Below are 26,791 nucleotides of genomic sequence, written 5' to 3'. Positions count from 1 at the left end.
CGGTTTCACCTTTGTCAAGCATGATCCTGATGTCATCGGTTGCGGCGATGAGAGCGGTCTCAGTGCTGTGGTTCTTGCGGAATCCAGATTGGGAGATGTCTAGCATGCTGGTGTATTCCTGGAAGTGGGTCAGTTGGCTGTTGACTATCTTCTCATGACCTTCACTGGGAAGGGAAGGAGGGAGATGGGCCGGTAGTTCTTGAGGTCTTCGGGGTCTGCCTTGGGTTTTTTGAGCAGGGCGTTGACTTCGGCATGTTTCCAGCTCTCCGGGAAGGTGGCGGTCTTGAAGGAGCTGTTGGTGATAACACAGAGTTAGGGGGCGATGATTTGGCTGGCTTTGTTGAAGACATAGTGAGGGCAGGGGTCAGAGCATGATCCAGAGTGGATGGTGCTAATGGTCTTGGTGGTGTCCTCGTCGTTGGTTTGGGTCCAGGTGCTCAGGAGGTTGGTGTGGCTGGGTGCGTTGGGGTTAGTGGTGGCCGCAGTGGTCACGGGGTGCGGGGAGGCGAAGCTGCCGTGGATGTCCGTGATATTGTGGTGAACAAAGGGGGCAAGGGAGTCGCAGAGGTCTTGCGAGGAGGGGCGGTCGATGGAGCAGGATTTGGGGTTGGCGAGTTCTTTGATGATGCTGAAGAGCTCTCTGCTGTTGTGTGCATTGTTGTCGATTCGGTCTTTGTAGAAGGATCTTTTGGTAGGCCGGATGAGCTGGTGACGCTTGCGGATGGCTGTCAGGTGTTTTTAAGTTTTCCCTATTCTGTATGCTTAAAAAAAAAGCATCCAACTGGAGTTCGAAATAATTGGGTCAGTAGGTCACATTCCCCCTTGTTTGCCAATCATCACATGATGAGTGAGGTAATCTATAGTAAAATTTCCCAAAGGCCTCATAATACTCTCCACAAATTACCTGATTGGTTTACCCTATACAGGGACATTGAGTTTACAAAGTTCGAGGTATTATGACACACTCCTCAGAGTCATACCCTTATGACTTGTCTTGTGACAAGCCATACTCAAGCTGACAAGGGCAATAGCAGAAGGAAGGGAAAGCCATGTTTTTAAACCCCATATCAGTTACAAAGCTTTTTTACTGGCCATCCACACAGCAGAGGTAAAAAGGGAGTTTGCATCAATACAAATTATCAGGGGATAGGGACCCTCTTAAGCTGAAAATGTTGGATGCCCAAAGTAAAAATCATTAATATACACTTGTCATATTTATAAGTCAGAATTTGATCAGATAGGAAATTAGGTCTGTTGGATAAGATGTTTTGTTTAGCAAAGTATGAAAATACTGTGAACTTCAGACATGCCGTTTTGATGCAGTATGAGGACCAATAGGTTACATTAATGTGGGCACTTTATTTTAGCTTAAACGACATATACATGCCACATGGGTCTTAGTTTTTATATCACTAATGCACACATGCATTTTTATAAAGAGAAAAATAACAAACATGATGCGCATTTACATAACAGGATAAGGATAATAGCTCTGAAGACAACAAGATTTTGGGCATGGTACACAAAGCTCTGGGTGACTAAGCAGTTGCTGTGTGTGCAGAGTGACTAATGTAGATCGTGGATATTTGACACTACTTTGGATGGATCACTGCGCAAAATTGGCATTTGTTCTAAGTTATTGGTAATATTAAATAAGACATGATATGTTAATCCTACAAAAAAGGCTAGAAATGCAAGACCGAAATCTGCAAGAGAGAACAGAAGCCCCCACTTTTTTGCATTAAGAACCTGAAATCGCTACTTTTTATGACAGCCTTTGACCCGTAAAGGTGCTGGGACAGAGGTTGCAATAGCTATAAAATGATCTAATGTAATAGACATTGGGAGGAACATTCATCGGTCATCTGAACTACAGTATTCTCCTCTAACACCCACAACCGTCATGGACAGCTTCCATAAAAGCAGCTGCTTCCAGGTGTCCGAATCCAATTATTGCAAACCATGGAAGCATTCCATTGTACGTTATTAGGAAAGAACATGCCCATTTCATGTTTTCCATTTGTCGCTTTTCATAATGGACTGCAAAGAGTACATCGAAAATCACGAATACGTCTGCAAAACAGAATGTTTGGTTGATGCATTGTGCTTTCACTTTTGCAGCTATAAAACTTTTGATATTCTAAGTCGCACAATTTGTGATTACTGAATCCATAGTACATTAGAGTGCATATTTTGAACAATCATTGGAGTGAGATTATGCACAAATATAAAAAGGTTACAATGAAATAGATTAAAATTTGCTATTTTGTGGTATGTTTAACAGTTTTACGTCAATATTCAAATCGTAAAAAGAATATAAACGAACAATTGATTTTACGCAGTGCAGCAATTAGTTAGATGTCTCAATCATGTGTAATACAGAAGATATACAAGCATCACAACTCGTATTATGTATAGGAAATAAAAACCTACTAAATATCATTGGAGGCAAGATGCTACTCTGCTTGCGTGGGGAACAGATCTTTTCCATTGGGCAGATATGTGGACAGGATCATTGCTGGCTGTATACTTCTGACCTTTGGGTAATGGGGTCTGGAATGTTTTATATCTTTTTTTTTTAACCATTTTTCGAATGCTTTCTATTTTGGCATCTAAGGCCAGAGAATACAAGAATTGACATAGCCATGCACACAGAGAAACACATTTTTCCACACCTGCAGACTTTGATGGCACATACCTACCTAACATAATAGCCACCTTAACTGCACCAGTGCACGCAGATATATACAGTGTGCAGTTATATTTAGGAGATATTTGCCATAGGAAACTGATTTTTTGGTTTGCTATTAATTTTGATGCTGTGTGATGACTCTTCACAAAGCCTTCTAGTAAAATGTTGCCCGTCTCTGCTCCTTTCTGAGAAGTTTAAAGGTGATTCCTCAAGCAGGGGCCAAGGAAAAAGGGTCATACCAAAATACACTTTTTCCATGCAGTTTTCATATGGATTATTAAACATCGCTTTAGAGAAAACGGCTGAACAACACTACAACAAATTTTGCAGAAAGCTAGCTCTTTACAGAGAAAGTGTGAGTAGTTTTTGAGCAATTAAGGTTTGAAATGTAGAGATAGCTAAACAGTTGGGTTTAAGGGACTCTTGCCAGATTACTGCGAGAATGAAACTTCAAATTAATAGAGAGATTTGATTTGCCGAGATGGCTTTTCCCCATCCTGTTGGCTGTCTCGCTCCTGTAAGTCTTGCAGGAGCTTGCACTCTGATTGGGTGGCTGCATTTAGATGACACAGGAACTGAGTCCCTGTCTTTTGAACATGAAAAAACATAGGGTGTAATGGTGCAGGATATTGGGGTATCCTGACCATTTGGGATTTGTGGGGAGGGGTCTAGAGGGACGAAAGCGGGTCAACGTTTATTTGAAAAAAAATTGTCTGGGCACACAAAAGCCAGCGGGACTCTTACATGAGCTAGCTTGACCCATTTACTCCAGTGAGATAGAAAATTAAACTAATAAATTAGTGAGGTGAGTATCACTTGGGGCACGCTAGGCCCTGCAGCCAACTCCACGCTGAGATAGGAAAGGCAGCTTTGGGTGAGAGACAGCTTCTAAATGGGCAACTGCAGGGCATGCACAACAGGGAGTTGGCCGTCAGAGGAGGGGGGTTAGTGCAGGGGCTGGTAAGTAGGATTTCTTATGTTTACCTAGGGTGTTCAGCGAACCTATGCAGTTATGTTTTATATTTAAATTCAGTTTTTTGTAGTTCGTATAGTTTGTTTTCAGTTGGAAATTCTGGTCTATAAATACTAAAATGCAAATGAAAAACATTGTTGGACTAGCTACTTACAACATAAATGGAACAATTTTGTAACAGTTCATCTCTGCATAAAAAGGGATAACTGCTAATAACAAATGAAATGCATGCATTTGTGCTTCTTTAGTGCTGAAGAAACCTATTTGCAGAATAACTGTTGTGCATTACAAGAAAAGGGACATGGAAAGCAGGCAGATAAAGTGAGAACAATCACATAGGTGGCACTGTGGATAGCAGTTTTCTTTACCATGCATACATTTACTTATGAATTAACACATTAGCTGCCCCACAGACATATATAAAGAAATCCATGTGTAAATGTCCGAACTATATGTTTGCCCAGAGGTGATATGCAGGACCAAAATACGTCAGGATGTGCACATGTTACAAATATATGGTTGTTTTTATGTGTCTGTACAGCCCAGGAGTGATGCCTGCAATAAGACAGGTACCTTGAAAAGAAACCTTGCTTTAAGTTGCTTTTGAAATTTCCCAAATGCACTGTGGCAAGATTATCACTGCTCCTGCCTAAGGGAAACAGCAGGGAATTAACATATTTTCGAAAGAAATGCTAATCATCACACAGGGTGACCTCCTGGCTAGCCAGTCAAGGTGAGTGTTGTTTAGCATCCAGTGACAGAAGCTTTAGAATGTAAATACGTTTGAAAATGTATGGTTGCATTAGGTTTCCATACAGCATAGAGGTGATACCTGCAAAAAAATGTCAGGTACTCTAAAGCAGCATTTAGCTTTCAGTCGCTTTAAATTCCCTAAATGCTGTGCACCCAGTTTATCACATGTGGGCACCCAATCAGATAGAAAACTATGGCCCTCATTCCAACGGTGGAGGGCAACGGAAGCACCGCCAACAGGCTGGCGGTGCTTCCGGGGGCATTCTGACCGCGGCGGTAAAGCCGCGGTCAGAAAAGGGAAGCCGGCGGTTTCCCGCCGGCTTCCCGCCGGCTTCCCGCTGCCCCAGGGAATCCTCCACGGCGGCGCTGCAAGCAGCGCCGCCATGGGGATTCCGACCCCCTTCCCGCCAGCCTGGTTCTGGCGGTTTTCACCGCCAGAACCTGGCTGGCGGGAACGGGTGTCGTGGGGCCCCTGGGGGCCCCTGCAGTGCCCATGCCACTGGCATGGGCACTGCAGGGGCCCCCTAACAGGGCCCCATATTGATTTTCAGTGTCTGCGTGGCAGACACTGAAAATCGCGATGGGTGCAACTGCACCCGTCGCACACCAGCAACTCCGCCGGCTCCATTCGGAGCCGGCATCCTCGTTGCTGGTGCTTTCCCGCTGGGCGGGCGGGTGGGCGGCCTTTTGGCGGTCGCCCGCCCGCCCAACGGGAAAGCCAGAATTACCGCAGCGGTCATTTGACCGCGCAGCGTTATTCTGGCGGGGGAACTTTGGCGGGCGGCCTCCGCCGCCCGCCGAAGTTAGAATGACCCCCTATATGTGTCTGGAACCCCCACAGTCAGGAGACCTAGAAAAAAACACAGATGTGCTCAAGCAATGGCAGAGCTCTATTGCTGAGCAAGGGAGACTGAAAGGAATTACCATTTTATTTAAAAAAAAATGCTAACAATCAGAAAGAATTAGTTTTCAATAACTTTCTCCCGGCAAACTAATCATATTGGAGGTTTGGCTTGCAGCAATAGATCACTTAGTGCAGAATTAGAAAATATATACTTCTATCAAATGAACCGAGAACGATAAACATTGATTCTACACAACTTACTGATCTGTGCTAATATTCCATAATAGATTGTGCAGGCTGCATTCCAAAATAATACCGTTAGACCTGACATTCTTGGCGTTGTTCCCCTGACTTTTTTGCCTTCTGATCTCGTGTTTGCCCTCTTCGATTTTGCTGGCTTTAGGACTCTAGTGCACATGCTCTTTCCCTATTAGCGAAACTTCAATTGGCATATTCAATTTACATATAAGTACCTAGTAAAGTGCACTACATGTGTCCAGGGCCTGTAAATTAAATGCTGCTAGTGTGCCTGCAGCACTGATTGTGGCACCCACTTAAGAAGCCCTTTAAATATGACTGAGGCCCACCGTTGCAGAGTCTGTGGGTGCAGTTTTAAAATTCCATCTCAGCCTCACAAGTCTACTGACTTGCTAGGCCCAAATTTTTCTTTTAATGCTTATAAGGCACCCCGAAGGCAGTCCTTGGACAGCCCCAAGGGCAGGGTGCAGTGTTTTTAAAAAAAGTTAGAAAATGTACTTTTAAGTTTTACATGTCCCGGTAGTGAAAAACTCTTAAATTTGTTTTTCACTAATGTAAGGCCTATTACATTTTATAAGTGTAATTTTCAATTGGGAAGAGATGGGACTCCCAAGTGTGGCATCTCTGGAATTACAATTTAAAATCACAACCTATGGTGAAGTCAGATTTTAAATTGTAATTTTAGAAAGTTGTCCTTTTCTTACTTTAAGTCATCTAGTGCCTTCTGCCTGTCTCTGAATACACATCTCGTGGGTGACAGCTGGGCTCTAGTGTATTCTCTCCAGAGAGCCACACACACAGCGAGAGTAGGCGTTACTGAGCAGCCATCTGCATGTTCATGGCCCATCCTGGGCAGGATGAAAGGGAGGAGCTGACACACTTGAACAGGTTGGTCCTAAGCCCTCACAAAGGGCTGTTCAATCCCCTTTATTGTGTCTGAAGCAAGGGCAGGATGGTCTTCCCCACTTCAAAGTCACCACTGGGTATACAAACTGGATGTCGGACCCATCAAATCAGAATACTTCTGAACCTGAGGACATTCTGCCAGGAAGAAAGACTGCTGTGCTGCTAAAGGGATAGTCACTCTGCTGGAACTCTGCTAGACTTCGCTGGACTCCTGATTTGCCTTACCTTCCTGGCTGCCACCTGCCCTACCTGCCTAGAAGTAAGAGGGACTTGACCTTGCAAGCGCGCCTGGTCCCTAGTAAGTAAACTTACAAGGGGACGCGTTTAGGTCGATGAACCTTTTGAATTGCATGGAGTATCCTAGTCATGCAGTGATTTCTGAACCAACGATCAATGATGATAAAGCAATATCAAACACTTAAGAAAAACCACCAAGGGAAATCATATTAATCCGAAAATAACAACCACTCATGAAAAGGTTAACACATTTTATTTCCCTATTGTTTACAAATCTAATTATAAGTAAACTTTACTTTTATTAATCAATTTTTATTAATCATCAAGGTAATTAGTATTCTCTAAGAAAAATCATAAGCAAATGATACAGTTCATAAGTCCATAATTATTTAAGGTTAATGAAGTAATTCAGCAATTCAATTTGTCAGTCATTGTCACTGTCAATGTCTCCCTAACAGCCTACATAACCAGATTAGCATCAGCATGTGGGTCTTCATGCGAAAACAAATTTAGAGAAAAACATTAATTTGGAAAAAATCTATCTAAGAGAGAATTTCTATAGAACAGCGCAGTTAGTACCTAGAAGAAAAGGCACAGAATTAGTCAGTCACATTTTCATAGCTACCTATCCAGGATGGATCAGCAACAAGTCAGTCTTCATCCCCAGGTCATCAGTGGTCAGCTAAGTATCAGGCTCGCAAAGGATAAGCCAAATTCTCAGCACTTCGAACAGCATCTTCTGACATCATCAGCTTTCCTCTCGGAGTTCTGATTTTGCTCCCCTTGTCATGACTTTTTATTAGGGTCTTTCAGTTTGTCCCCCTAATTGCTAATTGGTCAGTCCCGTCGACAGCTATGACTCGGACCTATAGTTTTTATTTACCAAATCTCTATTTCTGCATAGGCATCCTATTCCATAAATTTTATTGGTCTCTTGTGATGAGAACATCATCCGGCTCTTCAGGTAACAAAATTGTTGCATACAAGTCTTTCGTCAGTGCCTCTATTGTTCAAGTCCTGGGAAAGTGCATTTAGCCTACACTACACATAATTATATCAAATTGTCTTCATCATCTCCTGTCCGCTGGTACATTGCAGAATGTTCTAGCAGAGCCATTGAACTCTGCACATTTCAAGGTCCTTCACTCCGGTTACCAGTCCTCGCAGGCTTTGTCGAGTCTTCACGTTGTAAGCAGGCAAGGCCCAATGAAACCAGGCCTTTAGTTCGGCTAAGTTAAGAATGCAAATGAACACAAAACTTAGGTTATACATCCAGTTATGATACAATAATACATTTTACATACATTTTCTCATTATTTTAGCATCTGTTAATACACTCCCCGTGGGCACATTTTCGATTATACACGTTTACTTTTTCTAATGTTTATTTCTCTATGCAGTTTTCTCATAAATAAACACATATTAATCATTAGAGTTTCTTAAATTAGTATATCTGCCCCATCAGTCCCTCCTCTGATGGCTAAATATGTCATCACACCTTTCTTGTTAACATTTCACAAATTTGTTTCAGATGGATTTTGTCTTCTTCTGGAATTTTCCCTATAAATTTGTCTCCTAGGTAGTTCTTCTCTCCTCTGATCATTTCTACCCTTCTTAAATTTTGCTCTTTGCCATAATTTGCATGTTCCCCATAATCCTAATATAGAAACAATCATAATTAATATTCCCTGGACAATTTTCCACAATACCCCATTCCAAATTTGACTAAACCAATTCCCCACAGAAGCAAATCCATTTCCAACCTTCTCCCAAACCCCTGGTTCCTTCAATTCTTTCAAATCCTTCCTTGAATTAGTTAGATTAGTAAGTAGGGGCCAGATGTACGAAAGTTGGGAATTGCGACTTGCAATTTGCGAGTCGGAGCGACTCGCAAATTGCAAGTCGCAATTCCCAATGCAGTACGGTGTCTCAGACACCGACTGCAACTCGCTATGGGGTCACAATGACCCACCTCATGAATATTCATGAGGTGGGTCGCAAATTGCGGCCCCATAGCGAGTATGGGCACTCGCTAACATGGAGGCCTGCTGACGTCAGCAGACCTCCATGTTCGCGACCTGCTTTTAAATAAAGCATTTTTTTTTTTTTTGAAGTGTAGCCCGTTTTCCTGACAGGAAAACGAGCTGCACTGCAAAAAAAAACGAAACCTTTTGTTTCGGTATTTTTTCAGGGCAGGGAGTGGTCCCTTGGACCACTCCCTGCCCTGAAAAAATATTTTGGGGTCCAGTCACAAACTGGAAGGGGTCCCATGGGGACACCTTCCAATTTGCGAGTGGGTTACCATCCACTTGAAGTGGATGGTAACTGCGATGCCATTCGCGGTCGCAAATGGTATTGCATCCCACAGCGACTCGCAAATAGGAAGGGAACACCCCTTCCTATTTGCGAGTCGGAAATGCATATTGCGAGTCGGTAACGACTCGCAATATGCATTTCTGCATGCCAAACCCACGTTTGCGACTTGCAAACGGCGATTTTCGCCGTTTGCGACTCGCAAACGGGTTGCTAAATCTGACCTCAAGTCTCTTATTTCCTTATCGTTCTCTGGAATAAATGAGCAGCAGTGCTGAGCATTAATCATTTTACAGACTCCGCTGTCATTCAATAAAATTTTGTCTAAAGCAAGCCTATTTTGAAGCGTCATAGCTCTATCTGCGGCCAATTCAGTATTTAACAATAGCATTGCCCCTGTAAAGTTTGTCAGCATATTATCCACAATAGTAGACAATTTTCATATCTTGTTCACATTCAAAATAACTCCTACAGAAGGAATTATTGCCCCAAAAATATCTCCTACAATTGCAGAAGGGGTTTCTCTCTTTTGTTGCGCTTGATGTAATTCAGTCACCTTCGGTATTTTCTTTAAATCATCTATTTGATAAATCTTAGGGAAAACTATCCCTAAATAGCATGTCCCATACCATCCTCTAGGAAGACGGTAGTAAGCATTAAGTCCACAAATATAATATATCCCAGGAGTCACAGGGTCCGCACCACTCAACTTAAATGTCCATTTACTCTGAAACAAAAACACATGCCTACACTCACTCATTCCCACATATAAAGTGTCAGTGTGTGATTTTGGCCTATATATACAAAGCTTCCCCACGTGTAATGCATCTAAAGCTAATCTCCCTTGCGTTTTAATAGCAGTGTAAGCATAGTCATTTCTATGAGTTCTTTTCTCCAACCCTTTTTCTAATTTCTCATTTAATGCCTTTCTTCTGTCATCAGTATGCCCTACAAATCTCTTTTCCAACGGGGTTAATAAGCAAGTAAAATTATTACGCTTAGTATAAGTGGTTCCTGAAGTTAGTGTTGGCTCAAAGAATCCTCTAACTAACACTATATCATGTTCTTTAGCTAATTTGCTCAAATATCTAATAATAGGAAAAAAGGAAAACACAACATCATAGTTTGAGTAGAAATATTGAATATACTCCTGGTTATAGAATCTGTTTAATAGCAGACTACCTGTTATGCTATAGGTTAGGGGCAAACTGTGGTACGTAACCCCTTCTTCGACAGAGGAGGGAATTTGCGTACACACAAGACAATTCCTTGCATGCATCGTCTCCACATACTCATTCAATAATCGATAGAAAACATTAGAAGAAAGCTCTCCTCGGGTATTAGTATAATCATGCAAATATTTTTCATCTAACTTGAACCTCTCTAAAGCTGTTAACGTAGTAGTCTCATGCACAGGAGTAATAGCAGCTTCTTTTATCTCATGAATAGACATACCTACAATCATTATTACGAACATTATTCCACACATAATTCCCACTCCAACACTCAAATATCTACAATACCTAATATTTCTAACACTATTATTTAATTCAGCCATGATCTGTAAAGAATCAGAAAGCAGTAATAACTCTTAAATAAGGTGCAACAGGAAAAAAAATCAAAAATTGGAAAAATCAAAAATGTGCTTCTTTCTCACAATTCGATTTCATACACAAGGACTCCTTTCTTCCCTTGTCAAAATCGGTTAGCAGCTTGTCATACTCAGGTTTTCAAATGTCATATCAGGTTATCAATGTCTTTTCATTGTTTATTTCAACAGTCTTTTCTTTAATTTCTCCTTCAGATTAGCTCAACAACTCAGTTTATTGATTCCCTTCAGGTTGCATCAAAATACTGATTCGGAACTTCTCTGTCAAAGCAAAAGGACATGAATTAGTTTTGTTATTCACTTGTCGCTGCATATGCCCACTCTGGACCTGCGTATCTTTGACTTGCTACTCTTTCTTTTCAACCTTCGTTCTCCTGCTAACTCTCCTTCACTCAGTTCGTCTTTTCTTGGAGTGTCCACTTCTTCCTCTATTGGCTCATTTATAACTAACTCCTTTTTCTTGCCTATTTGTGACTCAGGCCAATTGTCTCCTTTCCTTGTTCCTTCTGTCAACATTCTCTTTAAGATTGGACTCTTCTCTTTTCCTTTATCTGTGGTGTTTTTTCTTGATGGACCTGCAACAGGTACAGGAGGAGTCGGATCACTTTGACTTTGATCCGTCTCAACTCTTTCCCCTTCTAGGTCTGAAAATTGGTCTGCTTGTGCTTTGGCACCTTCTAGTTCTGGGAGAACCCCTCCTGTGCTCAGTTCTCCAGTCGCCTTCATTGGGTTAGGCTCTTGCTCCGTTTCTTGTGGTCCTGCACCTCCGTCTCTTACTGTTGTAATTGACCCATCTTCCACCAACTCTGGGTCAACTTCAGGCTCAACTTGCTCTGGCTCAGTAAGAGCCACTTGTTTCGCTGTTGTTGGTACTCTCAACAACACTTCTTCATGTTCTTGTGGACTCACCACTCTCTTGGTGTGGCTCGCATGTATCCAGTTAGGTAGTCCAGAACACTTCACAGCTGTCGTAATTGTCAACACCACCTGGTATGGACCCTTCCAACGTGGCTCTCGGCAAGTCTTCCGAACAAGCTTTTTGATGACGACCCAATCTCCAGCTCTCAGATTGTGACCTATGTCATGGATGGGTGGCAGGGTAGCAGCCTGGACCTGCTGAGAGAAAGATCGAACCACATCAGCCAGACCTTTGCAGTAGTCCAACACCATATGATCTGTAATGTTGACAAGAGCATTTGCTGGAATTGCTGGCAGTCTCATTGCTCTGCCCTTGAGAATCTCATGGGGTGACAGTCCTGTCTTTCTGTCTGGTATATTTCGCATTGACATCAACACCAAGGGTAATGCATCTGGCCATTTGAGATTTGTTGTGACACACATTTTAGCAATTCTTGATTTCAGTGTACCATTCATTTGCTCTACAAATCCTGATGCTTCCGACGGTAGCTGCAATGCAGTTTCTGTTCAATGTTTAGTGCTGCACATAAGAGTATGATCACTTCGTTATTGAAGTGTGTTCCCCTATCTGATTCTAAAGAGATCGGCAATCCGAACCGTGGCATCAATTCTCTAAGCAACAGCTTTGCAACCGTGAGACTATCATTCCTAAGTGTAGAGTATGCTTCAATCCAATGACTAAACACACACACAATCACCAACACGTACTTCAGTCCATCGCATGCAGGCATTTCAATGAAATCCAATTGCATCCTGCTGAATGGTCCTCCTGCTCTTCCAATGTGGCTCAAATTCACCACTGTCCCTTTTCCCACATTTAGTTGCTTACATTTTACACATCTATGACATACTGCCTCTGCTGCTTGTTGGAATTTCGGGTTAAACTAATCAACTTTGAACAATCTAACCATGGCATCCCTTCCAATATGTGCTTGGCCTTGGTAGTACCTGGCCACCTGATTCAACAAACTATTTGGCAGCACCATCCGGCCCTCCTCAGAAACCCAAATCTCATCTGGTCTTTGAACACACTTGAACTTCAACCACAACCTTTTCTCTTCTTTGTCTGCGTTTTCGTGCAACGTTTTCAGTTCCTCTAATGTGCCGATTATTTTCCAGGCAAATTTTGCACAATTTGTTTCTTCTTCAGGCATTAGTTCACACTTATCTTTAAATGATATACAGTTCAATGTGTAAAACCTTGCAACTTTATCCACATATCCATTTCCCAAAGAAATGTAATCCTGCGTCTTTTGATGTGTGCTGCATTTTACCTCAGCAATTTCTTCAGGTAACTGAATTGCGTACAACTCTTTTATCCGGTCGCCATTTCTCACTGGAGTTCCAGCTGAAGTCATAAAAGCTAGTTGTGACCACAATCAATCAATCAATCAATCAAAAGAATTTATAGAGCGCACTACTCACCCGTGAGGGTCTCAAGGCGCTAGTGGGAGGGGTGGAGGGGGGTTACTGTTCGAACAGCCATGTCTTGAGTTTTTTTCTGAAGAGTAGGAGGTCTTTGGCTTTGCAGAGGTTGGTGGGGAGGGAGTTCCAGGTTGTGGGGGTGAGGTAGGAGAAGGCCATGCCTCCTGTGGTGGTTCGGTGGATGCGGGGGACTGTAGCTAGTGCGAGGTCGGCTGATCGGAGGTTGCGGAAGTTCACTCTTTTGTTGAGGTAGGTCGGGTCGGTGTTGTGGAGGGATTTGTGTGCGTGGATGAGGATCTTGAAAGTGATTCTCTTGTCTATGGGGAGCCAGTGAAGAGATTTGAGGGGTGGTGAGATTCGTTTGTGGCGGGGGAGGCCAAGGACAAGGCGTGTGGCTGTGTTCTGGATTCTCTGGAGTTTGCGTTTGAGTTTGAGTGTGGTGCCGGCATAGAGGGCGTTACCGTAGTCAAGTCTGCTGCTGATGAGTGCATGGGTGACTGTCTTCCTGGTCTCTGGGGGAATCCATTTGAAGGATTTTTTTTAGAGTGCGGAGTGTGTGGAAACAGGAGGAGGTTAGTGCATTGATTTGTTGTGTCATGGAGAGGGAGGGGTCCAGGATGATGCCGAGGTTGCATGCGTGGTTTGCGGGATTGGGTGCGGGGTCTAGGGCGGTGGGCCACCAGGAGTCGTCCCATATGGTTTTGTTGGGGCCAAAGATGATGATCTTGGTTTTGTTGGAGTTAAGCTTGAGATGGTTAGTTGTCATCCAGTTGGCGGTGTCGAGGAGAGCAGCGTATAGGTTGGTTTTGGCGGTGTTGGGGTTGCGGGTGAGGGAGAGGATGAGTTGGGTGTCATCTGCGTAGGAGGGGATAGTGATTCTGTGTGGTCGGAGGATGTTGGCTAGGGGAATCATGTAAATGTTGAAGGGTGTGGGGCTGAGGGAGGACCCTTGGGGGACTCCGCAGATGATCTTGGTAGCGGTGGAGTGGAAAGGTGGAAGGCGGACTCTCTGGTCGGTGAGGAAGGAGGTGAGCCAGTCTAAGGCTTTGTGGCAAATTCCTATGTTGTGGAGGCGTGTGCGGAGTGTGTGGTGGCAGACAGTGTCAAAGGCTGCGGAGAGGTCTAGGAGGATGAGTGCGACGGTCTCGCCTTTGTCGACTTTGGTCCTGATGTCGTCAGTGCATGCGATGAGGGCGGATTCCGTGCTGTGGTTCTTGCGGAACCCGGATTGTGAGGGGTCAAGAGTGTTGTTTTCTTCGAGGAAGTGGGATAGGTGGGCGTTGACTAGTTTCTCGGCAACCTTGGCGGGGAAAGGGAGGAGGGAGATGAGGTGATAGTTGGAGAGGATCTCCGGGTCGGCTTTGGGTTATATTAGGAGAGCAGTGATTTCCGTGTGCTTCCAGGGGTCTGGGTAGGTGGCGGAGTCAAAAGAGGAGTTGATTACGTCGCGGAGTATGGGGGTGATGGTTGGGCTGGCTTTGTTGTAGATGCGATGTGGACAGGGGTCGGAGGGGGATCCGGAGTGGATGGAGTTCATGGTTTTTACGGTTTCTTCGTGTGTGGTGGGGGCCCAGGTGGTGAGTGTGGTGGGGGGGTCATGAGTGGGGGTTGAGTTGGGTGAGTGAGGGGTGTGTGTGGTGGGTGTGTGTGGTATGAAGCTGTTGTGGATGTCCAGGATTTTTTGGTGGAAGTGGTTGGAGAGGGCGTCACATAGGGGCTGTGTGTGTGGGGGGTTTATGTTGCTGGCTTTGGGTTTGGCTAGCTCTTTAATGATGGTGAAGAGTTCTTTGCTGTTTTGAGAGTTGTTGTCAAGGCGTGTCTTGTAGTGATCTCTTTTGGCAGTGCGTATGAGTTGGTGATGGGTGCGAATGGTGGCTTTGAGGGTGGAGAAGTTGGTTGTAGAGGGTTCTTGTCACCATATTTTCTCTGCTTGGCGGCATTTGTGCTTGGAGTTTGGGGGTGAACCATGGGGCGTCTTGATGTTGCGGGTGGCGATGTGTTTTCTGAGGGGGGCTAGTGTGTCTGCGCAGGTAGTGATCCATTTAGAGAGGTTGTGTGCTCCTGCGTTGGGGTCGTTGGCGTGGGGGGGAAGGTTGTGAGCCAGTTGGGAGTTCAGGTGTTCTGTGGGGATCTTGTCCCACATGCAGTAGGGTGTGGTGTGTTGATGGTGGTGAGTGGGGGGTTTTGTGAAGGAGAAGTGGACGCAGTGGTGGTCAGTCCAGAGGAGTTCGGTGGTGTGGGTGTAGGCTATGTGTTGGCTTGAGGTGAAAATTGCATTGAGCGTATGTCCTGCTGAGTGGGTGGGTGTGGTGACCAGTTGTTTGAGTTTGAGGTTGGTGAGGTTGTCTATGAGGGAGGTAGAGTTGTGGTCTTGAAGGTTCTCCAAGTGAAAGTTGAAATCACCGAGGAGGATGTAGTCTGTGGAGGTGAGGGCGTGCGAGCTGATGGTGTCGGCGATGGTGTCGCAGAAGGCGGGGCGTGGTCCTGGCGGTCTGTAGATTAGTGTACCTCTGAGGGTGGAGTTGTTGTTAATGTGGATTAGGAAGTGCATGTGTTCTGTGTTGTCGATAGTGTCTTGGGAGCTGGTGGTGACTTTGATGGTGTCCCTGTGTAGGATGGCGATGCCACCACCTGGCCTGTTGAGGCGGTCTTTGCGTTGGAGTTTGTATCCTTTGGGGGTGGTGGTGGCTATGTCGGGTTCCGAGGAGGGGTTGGTCCAGGTTTCCGTTAGGAAGGCGATGTCAGGTGAGTGTGATGTGATGAGGTCCCAGAGTTCTATGGCATGTTTGAGAAGGGAGCGGGTGTTGAGGGGCAGGCAGTTGAGGTGGTTGTGGTGGGTGGTGGGTGGTGTTGGTGTGGTGCATGAGTGTTTTGTTGCAGGGTGTGTTCTGGTTGTGGGGTGGTGTGCTGCGGGGCTGGTTGGTGGGGGTGGGGGCAGAGCAGGTGTGTATTGCATTGGGGGTGTTGTGTTTGTTGTTGGGGTCGCTATGGTTGGTGTGTGGTGTGAGGGATGAGGAGCAGGAGAAATGACAGGTGTGGCAGGTGAAGGGGCCATGAGTGTGTGTGGGGCTGGAAAGGGTGCAGGTGGGGCGAGGGCCTGGGTTGAGTGAGTGGGGGGTGAGGGGGAGTAGATTTGTCTGAGGGTGCCAGGGGGACTGGCGCTGGGCGCAGTCTTGGCACAGACGGGCTTGCCTTTAGTGCGCCACGGCTGCCATAAATGGGGAGGAGGGAGGGAGTGGCAGCTGGGAGGAGGGAGGACTGGGCGAATGGGAAGGCTTGGGGGGTGGAGCCGCAGGGATTAGCAGCGGCGGTAAGAAAACAAAAGGAAAACGGACGGTGAGGAGGTGGGGGGAGGCGGGAGGGGCCGCGAGGACGCAGATGCAAGGGAAAAGAGAAAAGATTGGAAAAAGGACGGTGAGGAGGTTGGGGAGGTGGGAGGGGCCGCGGGGATGCAGCGGCAAGGGAAAAGAGAAAAGATTGGAAAACAGACAGTGAAGGAGGTGGGGGGAGGTGGGAGGGGACGCGGGGTCGCATCGGCAAGGGAAAAGAGAAATAGATTGGAAAATGGATGGTGAGGAGGTGGGGGGAGGTGGGAGGGGCCGCGGTGACGCAGCAGCGGGGATTTTAAACAGAAGGGAACGGCCAAGTGGAGGTGGTGTGGGGCGGCAGTGCGAGGAGAGACCAAGGGTTGGCCAAATCATGAACAATTCCAAATCCATATTGACTATCAGAGTAGATTGTGACTCTTAACCTTGCAGAGACATAGCAAGCTCTAGTAAGAGCTACTAATTCTGCCACCTGCGCAGAATACACACTTGAAACCCATGAGGCCTCTAATGTGCCTGTAATTGTTCACTCAACATATACTGCTCTCAGTGTGCCTGTTCCATCTCTGAGACACGAACCATCAACAATTTGGTCATTTTCTTCTAAACGTGTGTCTCTAATGTCAGGCCTCGGTTTTGTACACAGCTCAGTTACCTCAAGACAATCATGTTCAATATCTTCTTCCTTTTCAATATCAACAGTATCACTTGGAAGCAATGTTGCTGGATTCAGCACTGTACATCTTTTCAATGTTACATATGGAGCACCCAATATGCTCGTCTCATACCTTGTCAGTCTTGCTCCTGTCAAATATTGTGTTTTAGTCCTTGGCAGGAAAATCTCAACAGAATGTGGTACCATTACCGTCAAAGGGTATCCCATGACTACCCCCTCACACTGGGAAGGGCTTTGACCGACTGCGACTACTGCATGCAGACAACCTGGTAAAGCTGCGGCAACTGGGTTCAAGGCAGCTGAAAAATAAGCTACTGGGCGATAAGCACCTTCACGGACCTGTGTCAAGACAGATAAAGAACAAGCATCACATTCATGACAAAACAATGTGAAAGGCTTTGTGTAATCAGGCATTCCCAACGCTGGAACTCTGCACAAACTCTCTCTCAATTCAGTGAATGCTTTCATCTGGTCCTCATCTAGGGTAATTGGGTCAGTGGCTTCCTTATGGGTCAGTTGTTGCAAAGGTTTGGCTATCTCGGCAACATTTGGAATCCACTGTCTACAATACCCCATCATTCCCAGAAATATTATGACATTTCTTTGTGAAGTCAGGGGACTCCTCTGCAAAATCATAGTAATCCTTTCTCTGGAAATTCTTATCAACCCTTTCTCAATCTGATGTCCCAAATATTTCACTGACTTCTGGCAATACTGCAATTTCACAGGTGAGACTTTATGTTCAAATTCTCCCAAATGGTTCAACTGGACAATTGGGTCATGTTTACACTTGTCACTTGTTCTGGATGCAAACAGCAAATCATCATTGTGCTGTACAAGAGTCGATTGGAATGGCAATTCCAACGACTCCAGATTATTTTTCAGGATCTGATTAAACAATGATGGTGACTCCGTGTACCCTTGTGGAAGCCTGCACCAGCTGTAGACTCTGTCTAGGAATTTGAAACTAAAAAGAAACTGACTATCTTCATGAAGAGACACAGGAAAGAAAGCTTGTGACAGATCTACCACTGTGAACCACACTGCATCACAAGGAATCTGAAACAGTATCACTGCTGGACTGGGCACAATTGGACAGAATTTAACCACCATATCATTCACTTTTCGCTAGTACTGTACAATTCGTACTTTCCCACATGGCTTTTTCAAACCCATTGTCGGTGAATTGCATGGGTTGCTCAGCACTTCTTTCAAAACTCCTTGTTTTAAATAGTCTCCGATTATTGTGCCACTTTCATCAAAACATCCTGTGCCATGTTATACTGTGGAAGCTGCGGAAAGACTACATCAAAGTAATTTTAATCGGCTCCAATCCCTTAATCAAACCTACTTCCTTTCCGGTCAAATCCTAGACTTCCTCCTTTACAGTTCCCTGTAAATCTGCATGCAACTCTTTTACCGTAAGCATTGGGAAAAATTCAATCAATGGGTATTCTTTATAGGCATTATTAACCATCATTGCAGATGCCTGTTCTTCTTCATCATCACTATTTGTCTGAACTTCTATCCCTGTGTCTGAACCGTTGATAGAAAATGTAGTCTTGCACAATAAGTCTCTACCCAATAAGGATACGGGACTCAAAACACATGCCATATATCTATGCATTCCCAAATAGTTTCCAATTTCGACCTGCACCGGTTCTGTGATTGGATTTGTCAGTTGTCTGTTTTCCACTCCCACAACTTGAACTGTCCTGCCCGAAAGAGGCAAATTTGGGACTTCTATGCTTCTTACTGTAGAGCGCGTGGCTCCTGTATCTACAGAGAATGAGACCTTGTAACCCATCACTTTCCCTTTACAAAAGGCCCTCTCTGATCTACTTCTAGGGATGCAGCAAGCATACAAGCTCCCTCATCTGAACTGTCACTCATCCATTCTTCGTTTATTTCATCCTCACTGTGAAATAGAAACTGGTGTACTGTGTTATTACTATTGTCTTGTCCTGTGAACTGCTGAGTAAGCATTACCTGTTGCTGTTCCATCAGGGCTTGAGGTAGTTACATTTGCTGTCTAGGTACCTTAGGGACCTGCTGCTGTACTGGTGGTAATGGAGCAAATTGTGCACACGGCACCTGCATTTGCTGCACCGATAAAAAATTCTGTCCTCGATTCTGAGTACTGGGGACAAATCCCTTCATTCTCGGGACTTTCACAGTCTGAAATATGCTGATGTCACCTTGCTGAACCACACCATCCTGCACCGTCAATGGACGACCCCGCTTCCAGTGTCCCACGTTTCTGCACAAATGACACGGTAACGTCTTTTTCATACCTTGCGTATCATTCTGGACGACCACAGTGCCTCAGTCCGGACCACGCAGTATGTCCATTCCACGCCCTCTACCCCTCACTTGAGGTTGGAACATAACAGCTCTCTGTTGGGGCGGTATTGGCGGTACTAAAGCTCCCTGCACTCCTGTTTGGGCTGCCTTGATTTGCATTACCATCGTCTTCTCTTTCAATTTCTTTTGTTTCAATTCAATCTCATCACTACAATATTTTGCATATTGCAACATCTCATCAATCGGCTTTGCTTGCGAGCAAATCAAGTGATTCTTAATCATCTGTCCTACCTCTGGTCTCAAACCTTCAACAAACCTGAACACAAAATGCAACGTCTTTCGCCTCGATCGCTTCCTTGCCAATGTACTCTTTGAAAGCTTTCAACAATCTTTCATAGTGTGTATGTATTGATTTTTTAGACTCTTGGACCTTTCTATCAATCCGCTGCCAATGAATATTTTTGGGAGAAATCCTTGTCTTCAAGAACTCAATCACCTTATAATAATTCTTCATTACCTCGGGGGAAGGCGCACCTGTTACCTTATCCCTTTCCGGTTCACTTGTTGGCCAATCTACTGCTCTCTTACACTCAACCCACAAGTCTGCCAGCACCACTATTTCCAATAACGTGTTCAAGTCCTCCCACAAACACTTGGAAAGTTTCACAAATCTTTCTGTCTGTTGATACCACTCAACCGGCTTCTCTTTCAATTTTGGGTAATCATTTGTAAAAGGCAATATGTCACTCCTGTGCCACGGGACATGAACAAACTGCCCTCCTGGAATTTCTCTCATTGGAAGCATCTTAACTGATTCCCTTTTATCAACACCTTCCGCCCCTTGTTGGGAATCCCGTTTTTGTTTATCTTTTTTCTTTGTCCATCCACCTTCCCATTTCTCTAGTGCTCCCCAAATCTGCGCACTCTGCAGCAGTTCTCTTAGGTGTGCTTTCATTCCTGCTGATCTCATGTGTTCAAAATCCTTCGCTTCAAAATCTAATCTTTAGCTGCGTTTCAAATGCTTCGTCTTCTTGATGTCAATGTCATGTTTCTCTGCCAACTCTGGTAGCTTCTGATGTATTTTACTCACTTCTTTTGTAATATGTAGGCATAAGTATCTCAGCTCTTCTTCTGTGTAGGACTCTAATCTGTTCACTCCTAATGTTCCCTCAACTAATTCGGTGGCTTCTATGTTCAACTTCACTCAATTTATCTGATCCTCACCCCTAGATGCATTCTGAGAGGTATTTAGACTGTCTAACCATTCACTTAATTGCTGAGCTGATAATCCCTGCAATGAAATGTTATTTGCATTTGGCACTGGTATCTGTTGTACCACTGCTCCTGAGGCTTGCAGAGTCAGTAGTCTCAGACTCGGATTTGCATGTGGGCCATTCACTGAATCTGGAAGTGCCATAAGTGAACTAAGATCCATTAGCGGTCTGGACCCATTGAGAGTTTGTCCTGCAGACGACATTAACTGTGCAGGATCACTCACACCCCTCCTCACAAGACTCTGTGACATCTCATTCTTTTCTCCTGTGTCTGTTTTCTCTTGTGCAAACAAAGGTACCGCTGGACCAACAGTGATTGGTAGTGATATTGCATCTGGAGCTGCTCTAGCACCTGCACCTTGTGTGAGTGTTGCCCCCATTGCCTGGTTCATGACTGGTGTGAGATCTGACTGCGTTCCTGTCAGCGGGGTAAACTTCGGTAGACCCTGTGCCTGAGCTGATGGAAACAACATTGGTGTTGGGTCTATCTGTATCAGCATTGGCTTCGGAAGCACCTGCTCCCTTGGCACCATGATGTTTGAGACTGTCTCAAGAACTGGTACATCTGGATACATTCTCTGCAGTGAACGTGGATGTTTCTGCGCCTGAACTACAGCACTAGTTCCCACATTAGGTGTACTCTGTACTACCCCTGGTAATTGTCAGTTTTCTGTTTGTACAGTCCCCTCGGCTCCCTGGGCTTGTGCCGGAGCGGCTGTAGGGGCAGTAGAATTAGTGCCTGGACCCCCTGCATAGGTTGTTGAAGATGGAGATCTATCTCTCAACAACTGTGTAATGAGATCCTCAACATCAGAATCATCAACATCTACAAAGGACTTTCTCTTTTTCTTTCTTCCTTCACTCTCATCCTCCTTAGCACTATCTTCCTTCCCTGCCTCATCTTCCTCCGCTGTAGCAGAGAACAATTTAATTTCCTGTAACGTCACCACTCTCCATCTCTTTTGTTCCCAATCCAATCTAGCCTAAGCTAAAGACTTCCTTCATCCTTCTCTTGAACTTAATCTCCTGTTGCTGTCTGTCCACTAACTCTCAAATAGCTAATGCTTCAAACTGTGCTGGTCATACAATGACATTCGCAATTGATCCAAAATCCTCAAATTAAACGTCCCATGCTCCGGAAATGCTGAAGACCCTTGATTTGTTTGTTAACGTGCTCCATTGCTTCAACCATAGACACGGTGCTACACCTAGTTCCGCCATCACAAAATAAGCCGGAGAATCCTCTGGTGGGGCTGGCTCCCCCACTAATGCTTTCATGTAAGTATTGCTCCTCATCGCACTTCTGAATGCCTTGAAAAACTTCATTTTTGTCTATTCTGTTACTTTTGATTCAATAATGAAATGACTTTTACTCCCAAGATTCCCTTTGCCTGCTTACTCAACCAATCGCCTCTTACGGACGGCTGCCAATCCGATCACAGCTCTCCTTACTAACCAACCTATCCCAGCGCAGCACACTCTGACGACACACTAACACACAGCGGCTGACAAAGTCTTGCAGCTTGTCCTCTTTAACTCGATTCACGCAACTAATGCAGTTTATTGCGAGCACTTATCAAGAACCCAAACACTAAAACAAACCTGCTGGTTTACTAAAGGAAGGAACACAATCGCTTCAGAGACCTTACGGATTTTCGCCAATGACTTTTTTGGCTCATATAGCAATTCCTCTTTCTCAGTCCCCCACATTCGCAAGCAAAATTCGACCCGCAAATTTTACTCTCAACTGATCAATGGGTCTGTTCTGGTGCACATAGAACTCGCCAAATCTCAGTTTAAATGTTCTTTCACCCTATTATCACACTCACCGACTTGTTGACCACGCCCGATCAACCTACCAAACGAGACAGATTACAACATATAACCAAGTGTCTCCTACACTTGTCAATATACTCCGGAGTCTTAGACCACGCAGGGTCTGTACATCACCAACAACCACGTGGATAATTTTTTAGCACAATGTGCCACACACATGTGAAGTTCGACGACTTCCCAACTCTCACACGGCGGAGTACGCACACTCCTACTAAACATCAGCTGGAGCTCGCAGACTCCCTACTTTGCCTCACATATATCACAATTCACCTGCGATTTGCTTAAGCCTGTGCAAGCGCAACCTACTGCTTTTACACTATCTCAAAAGACGCCGCGAACATACCCAACTTTACTAGCAGGGTCCAGGATCTGGGAAAGTCATTTCTGGGCTTAAGGGGACATCATCTTTGCTCCCATTGCCATTTCAGAAAAAAAAAAAATCAAACCTCATAAAATACAACAACTAATCCTAACTTAAACTAGTACCATAACTAAAAATCACTGCATAACTAGTTCTCCAAGGAAACTAACCATCAAGCTGCTACCAAAAACTGCTAGCGCGCCTGGTCCTTAGTAAGTAAACTTACAAGGGGATGCATGTAGGTCGATGAAACTTTTGAATCACATGGACTATCCTAGTCATGCAGTGATTTCTGAACCAACGATCAATGATGATAAAGCAATATCAAACACTTAAGAAAAACCACCAAGGGAAATCATATTAATCTGAAAATACCCACCACTCGTGAAAAGGTTAACAAATTTTATTTCCTTATTGTTTACAAATCTAATGATAAGTAAACTCTACTTTTATTAATCAGTTTTTATTAATCATCAAGTTAATTCGTATTCTCTAAGAAAAATCATAAGCAAACAATACAGTTCATAAGTCCATATTTATTTAACGTTAATGAAGTAATTCAGCAATTCAATTCGTCAGTCATTGTCGCTGTCAACTTCTCCCTAACAGCCTACCTAACCCAGATTAGCATCAGCATGTGGGTCTTCATGCGAAAACAAATTTAGAGAAAAACATTAATTTGGAAAAAATCTATCTAAGAGAGAATTTCTATAGAACAGCGCAGTTGGTACCTAGAAGAAAAGGCACAGAATTAGTCAGTCACAGTTTCATAGCTACCTATCCAGGATGGATCAGCGACAAGTCAGTCTTCGTCCCCAGGTCATCAGTGGTCAGCTTAGTATCAGGCTCGCAAAGTATAAGCCAAATTCTCAGCACTTTGGACAGCGTCTTCTGACGTCATCATCTTTCTCCTCGCAGTTCTGATTTTGTTCCCCTTGTCATGAATTTTTATTAGGGTCTCCCAGTCCGTCCCCCTAATTGCTAATTGGTCAGTCTCGTCGGAAGTTATGACTCTAACTTATAGTTTTTATTTACCAAATCTCTATTTCTGCATAGGCATCCTATTCCAGAAATTTGATTGGTCTCTTCTGTGATGAGAACATCATCCGGCTCTTCAGGTAACAAAATTGTTGCATACAAGTCTTTTGTCAGTGCCTCTATTGTTCAAGTCCTGGGAAAGTGCATTTAGCCTACACTACACATAATTGTATCAAATTGTCTTCATCATCTCCTGTCCGCTGGTACATTGCAGAATGTTCTCGCCAAGCCATTGAACTCTGCACAGTTCAAGGTCCTTTACTCCGGTTACCAGTCCTCGCAGGCTTTGTCAAGTCTTCACGTTGTAAGCAGGCAAGGCCCAGTGAAACCAGGCCTTTAGTTCGGCTAAGTTAAGAATGCAAATTAACACAAAACGTAGGTTATACGTCCAGTTATGATATATTAATACATTTTAAATAAATGTTCTCATTATTTTAGCATCTGTTAATACACATGGTGACCACTCCCCGTGGGCACATTTTCGATTATACATGTTTATTTTTTCTAATGTTGATTTCTCTAGGCAGCTTTCTCATAAATAAACACATATTAATCATTACATTAGAGTTTCTTAAATTAGCATATCTGCTCCATCAACCTGCATCCCTACATTCACCTCTGCTACAGCTGCTGGAGTCTGCCAACTGAGTCCTGTACTGCCAAGTGGTGCTAGTCCAGTCTAGGGGCCTAGGAAGTGGGTTCCCTGGGCTGATCCAGTGGGTTCATAGGGATAATGCATCTTTGATGGCTCTCTATCCTGCCAGGTTGGATATTAGGCCTGCTTTCCTTAACCATTTTTAAGATGAAATATTAGTGTTTGCTGCACGTTTTGCACATGTTTGCACACTGTATAGGCTTTTTCTAGCCTGACACATCAAATATGAGAACATCTACACTTTTGTGTAACTTTGCACATTGTATAGGCCTTGACCATTGATATATTATTGTAGGTCCATACAGGATGTTAGATAGAATTAGGGCTATTTGGCTCTGCTTTCTGGCTAATGACCAAAAAGAAAAGAAGATCTGCATGGCTGCACTTGATTAATTAATTTGCACGTGCCAGTAACATTAGAACTAGTCAAATTGTATTCGTGAATATTGACTGTAAATGATTGATTACTACTTTTTCAATTAGTTTTTTGTGTGTTTTCAAGTGTGCATTTTAATAATGTTTATGTTTTTTATTGACTAATAAACAAATATTTACTAGTTACTACTGCTACTTTGTCTGTCTGCCCATTGTTGGAATACAGCACTGGCACATGGGCAAAGTATTCCCTCATTCGCATAGGGATACACCCCATACAAATGTAGTATGCCTTCCTGAGATTATGTGGATTTAAAATGCGTACTTTAACAATCTATATTACTGATGATGTTGCAGATGCTTGTAATAAAGAAATGACAGAGGTACAAAAAATGGAAGCAAACAAACATTGCACCCCAGGGAATCTTTGTAATATGGCCCTCGATCTATCTACAGTGATCGTTCATTTGTATTAAGTTATTTTGTGTAGATGGTAGCATGTTCCTGATCTGTTCAGATCGGTTGCAATCTAAATGTATGAATTAAAATTAGGGGCAGTCCAACTTGGCATTCCATACTACAGAGTGCTTACATATAGCATGGAGAATTGCCAGATTATTGTGTGATGTGCTGGAAAACAAGTTGTTTATTATTATTATTACTATTATTATTATTATTACTATTCATAATAAGATATATACAGAGATTACGTGTTGGTTTTTAAAGAGGTAACATTTATTTATCTGCACCATCAGCAGCTCTTATGTACCATATAAAAAATGAGGATGGCTCTTTTCGTTCTTTTCTAAGGGCTAGGCAGTACAATATAATGCATCAAAATACACAAACTTGCAGAACTGAAAAATACCAAGTATTGTAATGCGAAACATGCCTGTCTAGAGATGTGTTTTCCCTCCTAGTTAAATGCTGCACATATTTTAATGTTTGTGTGTTGATTCATGTTGTAATGCCCCATTTGAAACATTGGCTTGAGCTTCTTGTTAGCATCACATCTTGTTAGTTTGACATTTCGCAGCCCAGAGCAGCTGGGAGCATGCAGCACATGTTCAAGTATTTATGCAGTCTCTTTTGGCTTTTTTATTATGAATAGACTAACAATATTGTGTGGTTATATCAATGGTAGTTTTAAGCTGCGTTGCAGCTCTCAATTGTGTTTACGTATCTCTTTTGTGGTCGTGTCACTTTGATTTCTTGTGACAGTTATCAAACTGGTACGTGTTTTCCTTCTTTTAGACAATCCGCCCCTGTCAATTTTGAGTTAGTTTGCAAAGCGTACATTAATGGCATGCTTAACAGTTAAAGTTCTTTACAATCTGTTGCACAGTTACCACGGCCGACTGGAAAACTTTATTTTGCTAAGTGCAAAAAATTGCACTTGCTACGATAAAATGCCACTCCTGGGACTTTAGTGGCACAGTGCAGGGCCGAACGCCTGTTTTTATGCGTCTGCAGTGCTTCAAGTGAATTCTCCGTGTTAAAGCATCATTTTCAGACAGTACAGATCGAAAACAGTGAGCTGGACGGCCCCCTATCTGTTTCTGAGCAGTGCTGTCTGAAAATAAAACACTAATGCCCATATTTATGACCTCTTCCCTTTATACTACTGCTTCTAGGAGTCATATTAAAGGAGAACTATGCTATATTAGATAAGAACATTCCATGACAAGAATATGCAGATGGGGTTCCATCTTTGATGGGGGAAGTAGCCAGAATGTGTTTGTTTCCCTTCCCCATGTTTTTAGCAATGGGCCTACACATCCTATTTAAATATGCGCATTGGCATATAGTGTCTCGTATGGGGTGGGGAGGGGAGGAAAGCATTCAGAGAGGCATACAAGGCAACTGAAAGAGGCTTACCTTCGGCAAGGAATCTGATGAGAGAACGTAGCCAGGATATGGAGCTTGTTAAACTGCAGTTGGAAACCTCAGTTTCAGTGCACGTTAGATCATTTTCTAAACAGAATTTGGAGTAAATTTGAGATCTGTGACTGCTGGCA

General features: G+C 43.9%; 1 protein-coding gene across 4 annotated transcripts in view; it reads left to right on the top strand.

The window, feature by feature from the left end:
• DYNC1I1 (dynein cytoplasmic 1 intermediate chain 1) overlaps positions 1-26,791 on the top strand; it is a 1,447,115-nt gene that overhangs the window by 397,967 nt on the left and 1,022,357 nt on the right. The gene's annotated exons all lie outside the window — the stretch shown is intronic.

This window comes from Pleurodeles waltl, chromosome 10 (assembly GCF_031143425.1).
Source record: "Pleurodeles waltl isolate 20211129_DDA chromosome 10, aPleWal1.hap1.20221129, whole genome shotgun sequence".
Classification (NCBI taxonomy): domain Eukaryota; kingdom Metazoa; phylum Chordata; class Amphibia; order Caudata; family Salamandridae; genus Pleurodeles; species Pleurodeles waltl.
This window is presented reverse-complemented; position numbering and strand designations above follow the sequence as displayed.